We start from the raw sequence: 13,464 nt of genomic DNA on the forward strand, positions 1-13,464 counted from the left end.
GTTCCCTTCTCCAGGGGATCTTCCCAACCCAGGGATCAAGCCCAGGTCTCCCGCATTGCAGGCGGGTTCTTTACCGGCTGAGCCACAAATAAGGGAAGGCAATTTAAAATGACAAGTACATAACATAAGAGAAGATGAGTGATGCTCTTGAAACAACGCTCGAGCATAGCAGGGGGATGAGGAACAGGGAAGACCACAACTAGGGGTCGGGGCAGACTCGCGGAGACGGCGGCAGCACAGCACAGACGGGAGGGCACGGGGCGAGCCGCGTGGGCATCTGGAACCTTCCAGAGAGCGAGCAGCGTGGGGCTTCCGGGGCGGACGTGTGCCTGGGACAGTCCGGGGATAATGAGGGGTCCTCTGTGGCTGGAGCGGAGTGCACAAAGGAGGCTGCGCTCGGAGAGCTTGATGCAGGAGAGGCTGCTGCACACCAAGGCTTCTGGCTGTTTCAGGGCTCTGTGGGCTTCGTAACAGTCTTTGAGTGAAATGGCTAGTCTCTTAGGCTGCTGAGAAGACTGTAAGACGGCAGGTGTGGAGATGAGGTCAGTTAAGAAATGGTAGCAGTAATCTCGGAGGAGGCGATGGCACCCCACCCCAGTGCTCTCACCTGGACAGTCCCAGGGATGGAGGAGCCTGGTGCGCTGCCCTCCATGGGGTCACGCAGAGTCAGACACAACTGGCTTCACTTTCACTTTTCACTTTCATGCATTGGAGAAGGAAATGGCAACCCACTCCAGTGCTCTTGACTGGAGAATCCCAGGGACAGAGGAGCCTGGTGGGCTGCCGTCCATGGGGTCACGCAGAGTCAGACACGACTGGCTTCACTTTCACTTTTCACTTTCATGCATTGGAGAAGGAAATGGCAACCCACTACAGTGTTCTTGCCTGGAGATTCCCAGTGACGGGGGAGCCTGGTGGGCTGCCGTCCATGGGGTTGCACAGAGTCGGACACGACTGAAGCGACTTAGCAGCAGCAGCAATAATCTAGGCAAGAAATGATGGTGATTTGGGTGAGGATATTAACAGAAAGATACAAGTTGGCTGCAGTGGATCGAGTCCACAGTTTGGATGTGGAGTGTGACAGAGAAGGAGCCAGGACGAGAAAATCAGGGGAGTGCGGCGTCTTGGCAGCTACCCTACGGGCACGTGCTTCCTCTCCACGGGAGGGGGACATCACCGACCGCGTCCTCTGCAGCTAAGCGGTCAAGTCTACAGTGACTGAGACTTGGCTTTGAATGTAGCCAAGAGTCTTCAGTGGGAGGTAGGGATGAAGGCCTGCTCGGAATGGTTTTATGAGAAGGGGAAGGGAGGAGCTGAAGGCAATGTGAACAGCCCATTAGTTTCTTTAAGAGTGTTGCTATAAAAGAGAGCAGGAGAGTGCGATGCTGAGTGGAGATTAATGTGGAATCGAGAGGATTTTTCTTTAAGATGGCAGTTTACAGCACGTTTATGCGCTGATGGGAATCTAGAGAGAGGAGCTGATTCGGACAGACAGGAAGAAGTAATTGCTGGGACAGTGTCTTTGAATAGTGACAAGACAGAATCTGCTTTGCGAGTGGAAGGGTTGACTGGACAGGAGCGTTGACCCTTTATCCGTGGGGCAGGGAGTCTGTGATAACAGATGCTGGCGGGTGGATAGTTCTCTCCTGACCGCTTTATCACTCAGGTAACATAATGAAGGTGGAAGAGAACAGAGCCGTTGGGCCTCCTGGCCAGCGATTCTCAGTGTACAGTGGTATTCACTGTAGTCTTTGCCGGTGGCTCTGGGAAGCTGAATGCCTCGCCTTCTAGTATTATGTTAAGGTAACACCTTCCTTCTTAATCGGTTTTGTTTGACTCGGCCTGTGTTCACTTCCCAAAGCAAACAAGCAGTTCTTAGGACAGGTACTTCAAAAGACTAATGTCTAAACCACTCTTTCTGAAATACCCATTATTCATACTGAGGCTAATTTTGGCATCTGTTTAATAGATGATATGATATAGAAAGTGAAAGTATTAGTTGCTCAGTTGTGCCTACTTTTTGCAACCCCATGGACTGTAAACTTGCCCGGCTCCTCTGTCCATGGGGTTCTCCAGGCAAGAATACCGGAGTGGGCTGCCATTCCCTCCTCCAGGGGTCTTCCTCACCCAGGGATCGAACCTGGGCCTCCCACATTGCAAGCGGATTCTCTACCATCTGAGCCAGAGGGAAGCCCTATGATGTCGTAAACCACAGCCTGTCGACTCCAGGCCTGGGCACAGTTGATTTTCCTATTGCCTTCTCCCCACGCTCCCCCTCCAGCTCCTTCCCTTTCAGCCACACATGAAATCCCAAATGATGGCCTGTGGTTCAGACCTTTGTTTTAGAGAAAGGCATCGTGGTCTGCTCCTCCATCAGTGTGCACAGACCCGAGGCCTGCTCTGGTCTTGTGCTTGCTGCTCTGGAGCTGCGAGCCTTTGACGTTAGTCCCATCTGCATTCTCTGGGCCTCAATTTCCTTTCCTGTGTAAAGAGGAAAAGATAAGACGACTGTTTGTAAAACCACACAGCAGATCACCTAGGAAATTTACTAAAATTCTAGATTCCTCAGCCTCATAACAGTCAGTCACCTAAAAACTCAAGGGACTGGGGATAGAGTGGTAGATTTGCATTAAAAAAAAAAAAAAATGTCCCACTTGATTCCAGACCTAGCTGAATTTGGAAATCCTGGATCGCTGTGAAGTCTCTTGGTTTCTTACTGGGCAAACTGTGATCCCACTTTGTTACCACAGTCTGTTGGGTGGGTGTGTGCCAAACTGGGCTCCCTAACTGTTCTTAAGAGTGGCCACTCCCTGCTGTCCGAGCCATTGCTTTCTAGAAACAGCTGCCTGTGAGCCTGGTCAAGGGGAGGAGGGATGGCTGCCACTCCAGTTCTCTTCCCTGGAGAATCTCATGGACAGAGGAGCCTGGCAGGCTGTATATAGTTCACAGGGTCGCAGGGTCGGCCATGACTGAAGCGACTTAGCACGCACACAAGCGCCCTAGTCAAGAGTCGCTGACCTTCCAAGGAAATGACTACGGAGAAGGGTGTGGAGGCAGAGTACGTGTTGCCAGACTCTTCGTATGTACTATCTGACTCTCAAACCAGCCCAGCTAGGTTGGCTCTACTGTCATCCCCATCTTGCAGATGAGAAAACAGGAGCTCAGAGACTCAGCTGGCAATCTGCCTCAGATGACACCGTCAGCAAGTGGCGGAGCCGCGATTGGAACACAAGGCTCTGTCTTTAAAGGCTGTGCTTTCTCATGCTGTGACAGGCTGTGAGTGTTGGTTTTTCCTGCCGTTTCTAGTTCCACATTATCAAGTTTGCTCTTGTTTTTATTTACTTTAATTGAGGGATATTCGATTTATGGTATTGAGTTGGTGTCTGCCATACATCAGCGTGAGTCACAGGTATACACACCCCCCCTTCCCCTTGAGCATCCCTCCCACCTCCCACCCCATTCAGTTTTGCTTCTTAAATGGACTTTGCGTTTCAGGTTAGAACAGAGTTCTCACACCCGGTTTTCCTGTTGACATCTAGTACATTCATGACAGCTAATGAACCAGTGCTGACATTTTATTAGCTGAAATCTGTGCTTTACTCAGATTTCCTTAGTGGTTTTATTCTAATGTCCTTTTTCTGTTCCAGGATACTTTACGTGCAGGATACATCACATTCAGTCTCCATGTCTCCTTAGGCTCCTCTCGGCTGTGACAGGTTCCCCAGACTTCCTTCTGTGTTGATCCTGACAGTGTTGGAGATGCTGCCAGATACCCTGAGGCCTGTCACTCAGCCATGGCCTACCTGGTGTTTGTCCTGCGGGTGGGCTGGAGCTGCGGGCTGCGGAGAGCAGGGCTGCGGTGCCTCGTCTCCCAGCGCGGGCACACACGGGCAACACGATCTAGCACTGCCGGTGCTGAGCCGGTCGCTCGGCTTGAGGGAGTGTTTATTAGAGGCTGCTGCTGCTGCTGCTGAGTCACTTCAGCTGTGTCCGACTCTGGGCGATCCCACAGACGGCAGCCCACCAGGCTCCCCCGCCCCTGGGATTCTCCAGGAAAGAGCACTGGAGTGGGTTGCCATTTCCTTCTCCAATGCATGAAAGTGAAGTCACTGAGTCATGTCCAACTCTCAGCGACCCCATGGACTGCAGCCCACCAGGCTCCCCCGTCCCTGGGAGTCTCCAGGCAAGAGCACTGGAGTGGGTGCCATCGCCTTCTCCTGTTTATTAGAGCTACTGCCATAGTAATAATAACTTTCTGGCCATTATGTCTCTCATCAGAGTCAGGGAAGGATGAGGAGCAGAGGGCGTGTCAGTGCAGACACCGTTTCATAGCATAGAGAAGTTTAAAATCTCAACATGATTTGCCTTTTTAAGTTTTTTGGTGGCAGGCTGGAGTTTGCTGAAGACGGAATCTCTGCTTTATATTATGACCTTATAAAATGACCTTATATTATGATCGTATAAAATCAAGATCCTTCCAACTATCCAGAATCAGAAGCTCTGCAGGGAATAATTTTGTTTCTTTAGGACCATTCCCCAAGAGGAAAAAATCACATCTTACAAAATCACCGAGTAGTCTCATAGAACAGCCAGTTTACTTTTGGAGTCAGGGGCAGGAAAAAGAGAAAGAAACGGTCATATCAGACGTCTTTAGGAAGGCCAGAACCCCCTCAGAAGCTGGAGAGTGCTGGAGCTGCCCAGAGACAAGTGCCCACACTGCCACGGCTTCTCTTCTGTGTGATGCCTTAGAAGGGAGGCACGCAGGGCTCTTGCGCCCTGTGAGGAAGCTTTCTGCTCTGTGTCTGGTGTTTACTGCCCTTCGCTGAGCCTGTGGTAATGTCACCAAGACAGAAAGGCCTCTGGGGTGCCCAGCACCAGGCAACCGAAACAGCTGACAGAGCGCCTGCTCTGGCAAAGACCACCCCGCGCCTCCCCGCCTCAGGCCCAGATGTCAGCGCTGACACTGACACAGTGAGGTGTGGAATGTTGTTAGAATAGAGCGCGTGCGTGTGCCCACAGGCGTGTGCCCACAGGCGTGTGCCCACAGGCGTGTGCCCACAGGCGTTGGCTTCTGCCTTTTCAGCAGTATTTTGCATCTGAACACTTGATACATTTTTCTAAAATCAACATGATGTGCAGATGCGTCCTAAGAATGCCCGTCTGTGGAGATAGGGGAGGAGAGGATGCTTACCAACTGGCACATATCGTAGCAAGAGGATGCTGCTTCATGCCTTTCAAACACACCTCAAGCCTCTATTTTCTGTCTTAAAAACAAATCACTGACTTCACTGCTTAAATATTTCTTTTGTGAAGAATCCCAATTAGTACTTCCCTGCAAATCTTTTCTTGATTATCAAAATATATTAAAATCTGTCCTTAGTTTACCTCTTCCACGTTGGAAATTCTACATCCTTCAGCGTTACTCATTTGGCCCAATCCATGAGCCTTTTCTGTTCTTTCTTAAAACCGTCTAGTTTTTTTCCCCCTTATTTTAGATAGAAGTTCACAGTGTCATTAAGAATAAGCAGGGACTTCCCTTAGACTCCTGAGCTCCCGTGGATCGTGGGGGCTATCTTGACGAGCAGGTTTTGGTTGCTCTTGGATTCCTTGTGCAGTAAGCCTTTCAGACCTTCCGGTGTTTCTGTTACTGTCAGATGTCCACATAACCCCCTGCCCCACCCCCTTCACCTCCCACGACAGCATTTCATGCTTTAGGACCGCAGTAAACTTCATTTTGTATGACTTATTAACGTTATGTCCTGAATGGAATCTTAGAGAGCTAGTCCGATATGGGGGAACACAGAAGGTGTTAACTTCTCACTGCTTCCCCGTGAACGACGCTGTGGCTCTCCAGGGCACTCGGCGGTGCTGTGCAGCAGCTTGTGGCCCATGCACGCTGGCTTGGCTGTTTGCTCTCTGTGCAGTCCAGGATCAGGCCAGTTTCTCAATTTTTCCAAGTGTTACTACCTTGAGATTTTGTAAAGAATCTACAGGGTGCTCTTCCGAGGCAGGTGAGAGCAGTATTTGGTCATTTATCAACTTAAAAATATCAGCCTGATTTCTGGGAAACTGTCCTTTCAAAGCTGAGAAGCTACCTCTCGTCTTTTCTTTGGGAGATGCACTCTTGAGCTGTAATTGATTCTGCTCATTAAAGAAGCAGTGAGACAGGCCGGGACCTGGTTCGCTTTGCTGTGGTGCTTGCACCGAGACAGACCTCTCCTCCAGCAACGAAGAACGAAGGAACTGTGTGGGACTAACTGAAAATAACTGCATGCTCAGCTGGGGCAAACTGGACAAAAGCTGCAGAAAAACTAAAATAAAAAGCCAACCAAGCGCCACTTCTGAAGAGCCAGGAGCACGATAGGGTGTGGGAGCACTGGCAGGGCGCTGAGTATGCCACCTGCCAGGGGGCGCGCCGCCAGGGGGCGCTCCGCCAGAGGGAGCAGTGCCAGGGGGCGCGCCGCCAGGGGGCGGGCAGAGCGCCGGGGCCAGCCCCCGGCCGGAGCCCAGACGCCCCCTGCAGCACCCCGCGCCAGGAGCAGGCCCCCTGACGCCCCAGCCCACCTGCCGCGTCAGGGCCCAGCAAAGGCTGTCCTGAATTTCTCGGCTGGTCTCCAGTCACTTCCTGTTGATTGGGGAAGGCCAAGAACCCTGGTTGGCAACAGTAGTATCCCTGACGACTCTCTTTTCCATAGCTCTCTTGAAAGTGATTATGGGCTATAGATTTTGTATGTGGTTTGTTGACTTTTACGCTGTGTTCCTTTTTTGCATCCTCTTCCAGTTTTAGTGAGCTTTCTGAAACCCCATTGCCCAGTCCTAAAACGTGTCTTGCTATTTTATACATATATATATAAATATCTAATCGCGCTGTATGTTACAGAGCGGTTAGACATAGAGTGTGGAGTGTGCTGTCAGGCGCCTCACGTAATGAGTTCTGGCTCTGGCAGTGGGTGGCTGGCGTGTCTGTTGGTGGCAGTAGTGGGTGACGCCAGGGGCAGTAGTGTGGCAGTAGCTCCGACGTCAGCCGTTCCCTCCTCCCTAACGCGTTGAGACAGTTACATGAAGGAGAAGGAGCGGATCGTAAGTGCCCAGCACGTGTGCAGCCGTGAGATGGTCGCCGGGGGCAGATGCAAAGTGTCTCTGTCACCTCATGAGACTCCACTGTGTCCCTTTACCTGTCGGTGCCGCTCCCCACAGAGGCGACCACCATTCTGACCTCTGAGAGAGCTTGCTTGAGCTTCACCTTGATTTTTTTTAGATTCATGCGTAGGCTGGATCTGTCCATGGTTTGTTCCTTTTCGTGGCTCTGAGTGCTCCATAACATGAATATAGCACCTTTTTCTGAACCCGTTCTCCTATTGATGGCTACTTGGGTTATTTCCACTTTGAATGTACCTGGAGTCAACATTCTTGTAAGTTTGTGGACACATGCGCTCATTGCTTACGTAAGATCTCCTTGTCAGCCTGTAGGAATATCATCGATGCAGTCAGTACCCAGAGAGTTCTCTATTCACTTAGTCCTGCCCTAAGTAGGAAGATATGATGAGGTCTGAGGAGGGAAGACCATTCAGCTGGTGTAAAGGTATATGAGTTATTAGGGCCTCACGATGTGAGAGCTGGGCCATAGAGAAGGCTGAGTGCCAAAGAGTGGATGCTTCTGAACTGTGTGCTGGAGAAGACTCTTGAGAGCCCCTTAGACTGCAGGGAGATCCAACCAGTCCATTGTAAAGGAAATCAGTCTTGAAAATTCACTGGAAGGACTGATGCTGAAGCTGAAGCTCCAATACTTTGGCCACCTGATGCGAAGAGCTGAGTCATTAGAAAAGACCCTGATGCTGGGAAAGATTGAAGGCAGGAGGAGAAGGGGACAACAGAGGATGAGATGTTTGGATGGCATCCCCAACTCAGTGGACATGGGTTTGGGTGGACTCTGGGAGTCGGTGATGGACAAAGAGGCCTGGCGTGCTGCGGTTCATGGGGTCGCAAAGAGTCGGACACGCCTGAGCGCCTGAACTGAGCATGGCCTAAAGTAACGGAAGGAGCGTGTTGCTGAGGGAGGGAGGTTTGTTGGCAGTCCTGTTAAGAGTACGGCTTTTGTGCCAAGCAAACAGGTTTGCATCTGATCTCCTCACACTAAGGTTGGTTAGTAGCTGGGTGACCTTAGGCTGCTTAACATTCCGCGTGCCTCACCTTTAAGGCAGACATGGCACTGCGCCTCTCAGAGTTTTGTTCAGATTCTGTACAACACAACACACAGGTGCAGCGGGGATGTGCACGCTGGTTGAGCAGACACCTTTATGCATGCTTACAGAAGTACTAAGTAAGAAGTAGAGTGGTCGGTCATGAGTTATCCTTGAGTTCCCAAAGCTTGAAAACCAACTGCATTCGTGTCTTTGTTTGTTCATTTTCATGCCTTTATTAATTGAGTGAAAGCAAAAGTGAAGTCGCTCAGTCGTGTCCGACTCTTTGCAACCCTATGGACTATAGCCTACCAGGCTCCTCTGTCCATGGAATTTTCTAGGCAAGAGTACTGGAGTGGGTTGCCATTTCCTTCTCCAGGGGATCTTCCTGACCCAGGGATTGAAGCTGGGTCTCCCGCATTGCAGGCAGGCAGACGCTTTACCGTCTGAGCCGCCAGGGAAGCCCGTTAGGTGAGTCTCTATGCCCAGCTCTGTTCTGAGCACTGCAGCTGTAGATGTGAGCAGCAGCAAGGTCTAGAAGACAACAAACAAATCAATACAAAGAGACTGTAAAGAACTACAGGAAAGTAGGTGGAGGTGTTTAAGGCATGAACTGGCTGCAGGGCCAGGACTTCTGTGGATGGATGGGTTTTTAAAGGAAATATGGTTTATGAGGAGAAGAGTAGTAAACTAATGGGATTCTGGTCGCAGTTTTGTTTGTCCACACTGTGTGGCTTGCAGAATCTTAGTTCCCCGACCAGGAATCGAACCCCGCCCTGGCAGTGAAAGCACCGACCCCTAACCACCTGACCGAGGCAGAATTCCCTATTATGATTTTTTTTAAGGCCAGTTGTTTTTATTAAGGTTATATGCTTTTGCTTAAGATGACTCTGAACTATTTGAATCTCCAGCTCCAGTTTTTTGTTTTCATAGGAGGAAGGCATCCAGGGCCCAGATATCGCTTAGACGTGCCAGTTGTTATGAAGAAGGCGTAGGGTGTTACCCAAGTGACTACCTTAAATTCTTTGTTATATTAGCTCCTTCCCGACTCATGGGCCCGTTCCTGGTTAATCTTCTTTGAGCCGGTGATTTCTCCTTGTCTCCTCTAGCCCTACGCAGTCCTGAGCAGCCTGGATCTGTGGTGGTCCCGGGAGATGTGAACGCGAACAGAGCCAGTGGGTTCCCCTAGGAAAGGAAGGCATCCTTTCTGTTTATTTATAAAGTTCAGATCCTGGGATTTTTCCAGAACAAAGAGAAGAGTGGAGACATTTATGTAGCACAGACCTGGGTAGACTCTGGTCCTCCAAGGGAGAGAAGAAACACGTCCAGACCATATCTTAGTTTAGCTCTCTCCTGCCTGACTTAAGATTTTCCTGTTTTGATACCAGGCCAGAAACTTTATGACTAGCCGCATTGTTTTCATTTCTAAACAAAGCCACTTAAAAGGGCACACACTCCCACCATCAGAACTGCAGTTAACAAGTTACCAGATTAAATTCAGATTCTGGACCTTGTCTCCTTCCCCAGAAACTGAATCGAAAGACTACTTGAAATGGACACAGGGGACTGGCACCGGCCTGCGCGCTAGTTTCTGGCTGGGGAGCGCTGCCCTTTTATCAAGTGGCCTTTCCCGTGCGTTTAGAAGTGAAAACAGTGCCAACTGGGAATGTCTTTTTATTCATGCCTGTGGCATATATAGTTATGAGCGAGTGAGGGAAAGTCACTCAGTCATGTCCGGCCCTGCGACCCTGTGGACTACACGGTCCATGGACTTCTCCAGGCCAGAATCCTGGAGCGGGTGGCCTCTCCCTTTGCAGGGGCTCTTCCCAACGCAGGGACTGAAGCCGGGTCCCCCGCGTTGCGGGCGGACTCTTCCCCAGCTGAGCCCCCGGGGAAGCCACAGCGTGTACAGGTGCACAGCGTCTAAGATCTTCTCATGCTCGTTACGAAAGTCCCTCTTGCTTTGGACGTTCTCTGGATGACCAGCAGGTGATGTTGTTAAAGATGTGGGTATAATTGCAGTAATGAAGATGTGTGCCCTGAAGCTTGAGATCCAGACAAGGTTTAGCTTTGTCTAATATTAGTGAGTTATTTTGATATCAATTAGTAACTTTCTGACCATGCTGCAATTGAAGAATAAAATAGTAAAAGCAAACAAACAAACAGAAAGAGTGAGAGGGGGACACCCGAAGAAGCGTTTGGCCTTTCCCCTGGCGAAAGGCCTCCCGGGAGGCTGCGACTGACTGGAGCTAGGTCTCATCCCAGCCCCTGAGGGGTCCACAGCCATTCGGCTTCCGTGAGTGGGTTTAGCTCCACAAGCATTTTCATAAGAAATAGTTCCTGTCTTCTAGGCTAAGTGTAATAACACTTAGTTACTGGGGGGCTCTAAATGGATCATTTCCAGAGAAGGTGCTGGCACCCCACTCCAGTACTCCTGCCTGGAAAATCCCACGGACAGAGGAGCCTGGTGGGCTACGGTCCATGGGGTCGCTGAGTCGGACACGGCTGAGCAACTTCACTTTCACTTTTCACTTTCATGCATTGGAGAAGGAAATGGCAACCCACTCCAGTGTTCTTGCCTGGAGAATCCCAGAGACGGGAGCCTGGTGGGCTGCCGTCTGTGGGGTCGCACAGAGTCGGACACGACTGAAGTGACTTAGCAGCAGCAGCAGCAGCAGCAAATGGATCATTTCAGCACTAAACTAAATGTAGCAAATACTGAGATTGAGGCTGTGGATGTAGGACATCCCTTCCCATCCACCCCTTCCTCCTCTAGGAGGGTCTCTAGCCCAGCATGGGAAGGGGTGTGCTGGCAGAGGTCCTGAAGAAAGCCACGTCTAGAAGAGTTCAGTTCCTTTGTATCCAGTACCATGTCCTTGGTGACCAGTTTAAATCCCTACTTTAGACTGAATTAAGGAGCACAATTGGCTGGAACCAAGTCTTGGAAAGCAGGAGGTCAGGGGTTTTGTAGTGACTTTGCCAAATAGTAAATTTATATTTAAAGTTTTGTTCTTTAAAATGAGCATTATAGTTTTGTATCTTCCCTGGACATCTAAATATTAAGTAATTTCAGCATTATTATTATTGGCCGAATTGAAGTTTAATTGGAAACATTTTCATCAGCTGAAGAGAAACTGATCTGTCTGTTCCAAACAGAACTTCTGTGGTCCTGGCTTTATACTGGAGACCATTCTGAATAGTTATTTGTCTTCAAGGTGTTCATACCCTACAGCAGACTTTATATTCATAAATTGTGTTCTTCTCAATTTTCTTTTTTCCTCCCTTTTCCTCAAACCGTAAAACCATGAAACATACGTTTCTTGTTCTACTCACAAAGTTTTACCTATAAAATCAAACCAGTTTAGAGATACACACAGTTAAATCATAACTCCAGTAGTTTTCCTTTACAGAGATTCCTGCCTCCTAAGCTATAAATGCCAGCTTAGCTTCTTGTGCCCTGTAGGTTTTCTGGTTCAGATGCTAATATGACGTTCTGGGAAGCGGCTCTCCAAATTACTCTCCTGACCTCTGACTCTTGCTATCAAGGTCAGCCACGTCACACAGTACCACAGTCACAGCTCTGTTCACCAAACTCTTGGTCTGCTTCCCAAGACCCAGCGTGGGTCTTATCAGCAAAATCCATCTCTCCCACCCCCACACGCAGCAACTCAGGCTTCTCGCTACCAAGAGAAGCGCCCACACGAGAAGCCATGAGGCAGCGTTGTTGGTTAGTCTGGCCTGTCTGGTCTCATTTTGCCCTCGAGGCCAGTTTTGGGTGGGAAGGACGAGTGAACCTCATTGGGAGCTGCGGGCGAATGCCTTTCGTTGGCCCCACCCTGAGAGAGTGAGTGCGAGTGAAGAGTTGTTAGTGTGAGATGGAGGGGTGACCTCTGACCTGAGCCCCGTCAGTCATTCTGTGGATGTCCCCTTTGGCCTCATTACTGAGAAACAGAATTGTTTGAAAGCATCTGGGGAAAAGGTTTTGACTGCCAATTAGAAACTGATGATGCGGGTTAGACCATGTCCCCCTTTTTAAAAAAGCAAGCCATACCCCGAAGCACCCCACGAGCAGGTTCTTTGGTCCAGTTCTTTTCTCCTGGACTCACTGGCATGCCAGTGGGTCTCTCACAGTGAAACTTTTCACACTCAGTTTTCTTGTTTTCAAACTTTACCTCTTATAAGTACCTAACTGTTAGTACTGGATCTATAGTCGTGGAGAGCTATTAGCAAGTCATTTATTCCTGTAGATGAGTCTGACAGTGATTTGTCTGAAAGCAGCAAGTGGAATAATTGTTTCCATTTTTTGCAGTGTAGGTTCAGTAGCATGCAGATGAGAATGACCAGGGAAATGCTTATATATTGAAAATGCCAAAGTAGTTCCTTTCAGCCCCTTTAATCAGAGCGCTTGTCAGGGAAAACCTGCTTTGGACCCTTGTTCGTGTAGTCACACACAGAGCACGTAGACAGAACAAAGCCTGGCTACATTCAGTGTTAGAGAAAGTCATCTAAACTGGGGAAAAGGGCAAAAGGAGGGCCAGGTGGCCTTTCAGTGTCACACTGGAGCATCGTGCAACTACAGGAGTGCCCGGGGCCCGAGGGCTGGCGCCTGACGGCCTGAGGTGGAGCTGGTGTGATGATGACAGAAATGAAGTGCACAGTGGCGACGTTTGAATCACCCCTCACCCCAGTCCTTGGGGAAACTGTCTTTTTCTTTTCCCCACGAAACCAGTCCCTGGTGCCGAGAAAGGTGGGCACTACTGGTCTAACAGGCTCACATGAAGGCTATTTAACTCTCTGCAAAGTGGTTCTCAAAGTCTAGTCATCAAACATCAGTGTCGCCGGGGAGCTTGTTAGAAATGCAGCCTCACGGCCGTGCCCCTGCCTACTGGACAGGAAACTCAGAAGTGGGTCCCAGCGAGCCCTTCAGCTGCTCTGACACAACTGAAATTTGAAAGCTACAGCTGTAGGGGAATGGTAACTTTAGCATTTCGAATCAAACCCCTTACTCGCCAGAGACACTCAGAGGGCTCAAACATACCTTGTGCACACCAGGACCCAGAGGCCCCACAGAGACTGAGCCAGAGCTGAGTGTGAGTGTCTCCTGAGGAGGTGTGGGTCAGCAGTGGCCTGCCGCAGGGGCAGGGGCCCTGGGCGCAGCAGACCTGGGCGTGGCATAAGCCCTCTTGGAGGAGGTCGCCAGTAACCCCACCATAGAGCCGCCAGAACATACCCAGGACTGGGACACAGACTCTTGGAGGGCACAAACAGAACCCTGTGTGCACCA

General features: G+C 50.0%; 1 protein-coding gene across 5 annotated transcripts in view; it reads left to right on the forward strand.

Moving 5' to 3' along the window:
- FBXO42 (F-box protein 42) overlaps positions 1-13,464 on the forward strand; it is a 124,352-nt gene that overhangs the window by 93,775 nt on the left and 17,113 nt on the right. The gene's annotated exons all lie outside the window — the stretch shown is intronic.

The sequence above is a fragment of the Ovis aries genome, chromosome 2 (assembly GCF_016772045.2).
Source record: "Ovis aries strain OAR_USU_Benz2616 breed Rambouillet chromosome 2, ARS-UI_Ramb_v3.0, whole genome shotgun sequence".
NCBI classification, from domain to species: Eukaryota; Metazoa; Chordata; class Mammalia; order Artiodactyla; family Bovidae; genus Ovis; species Ovis aries.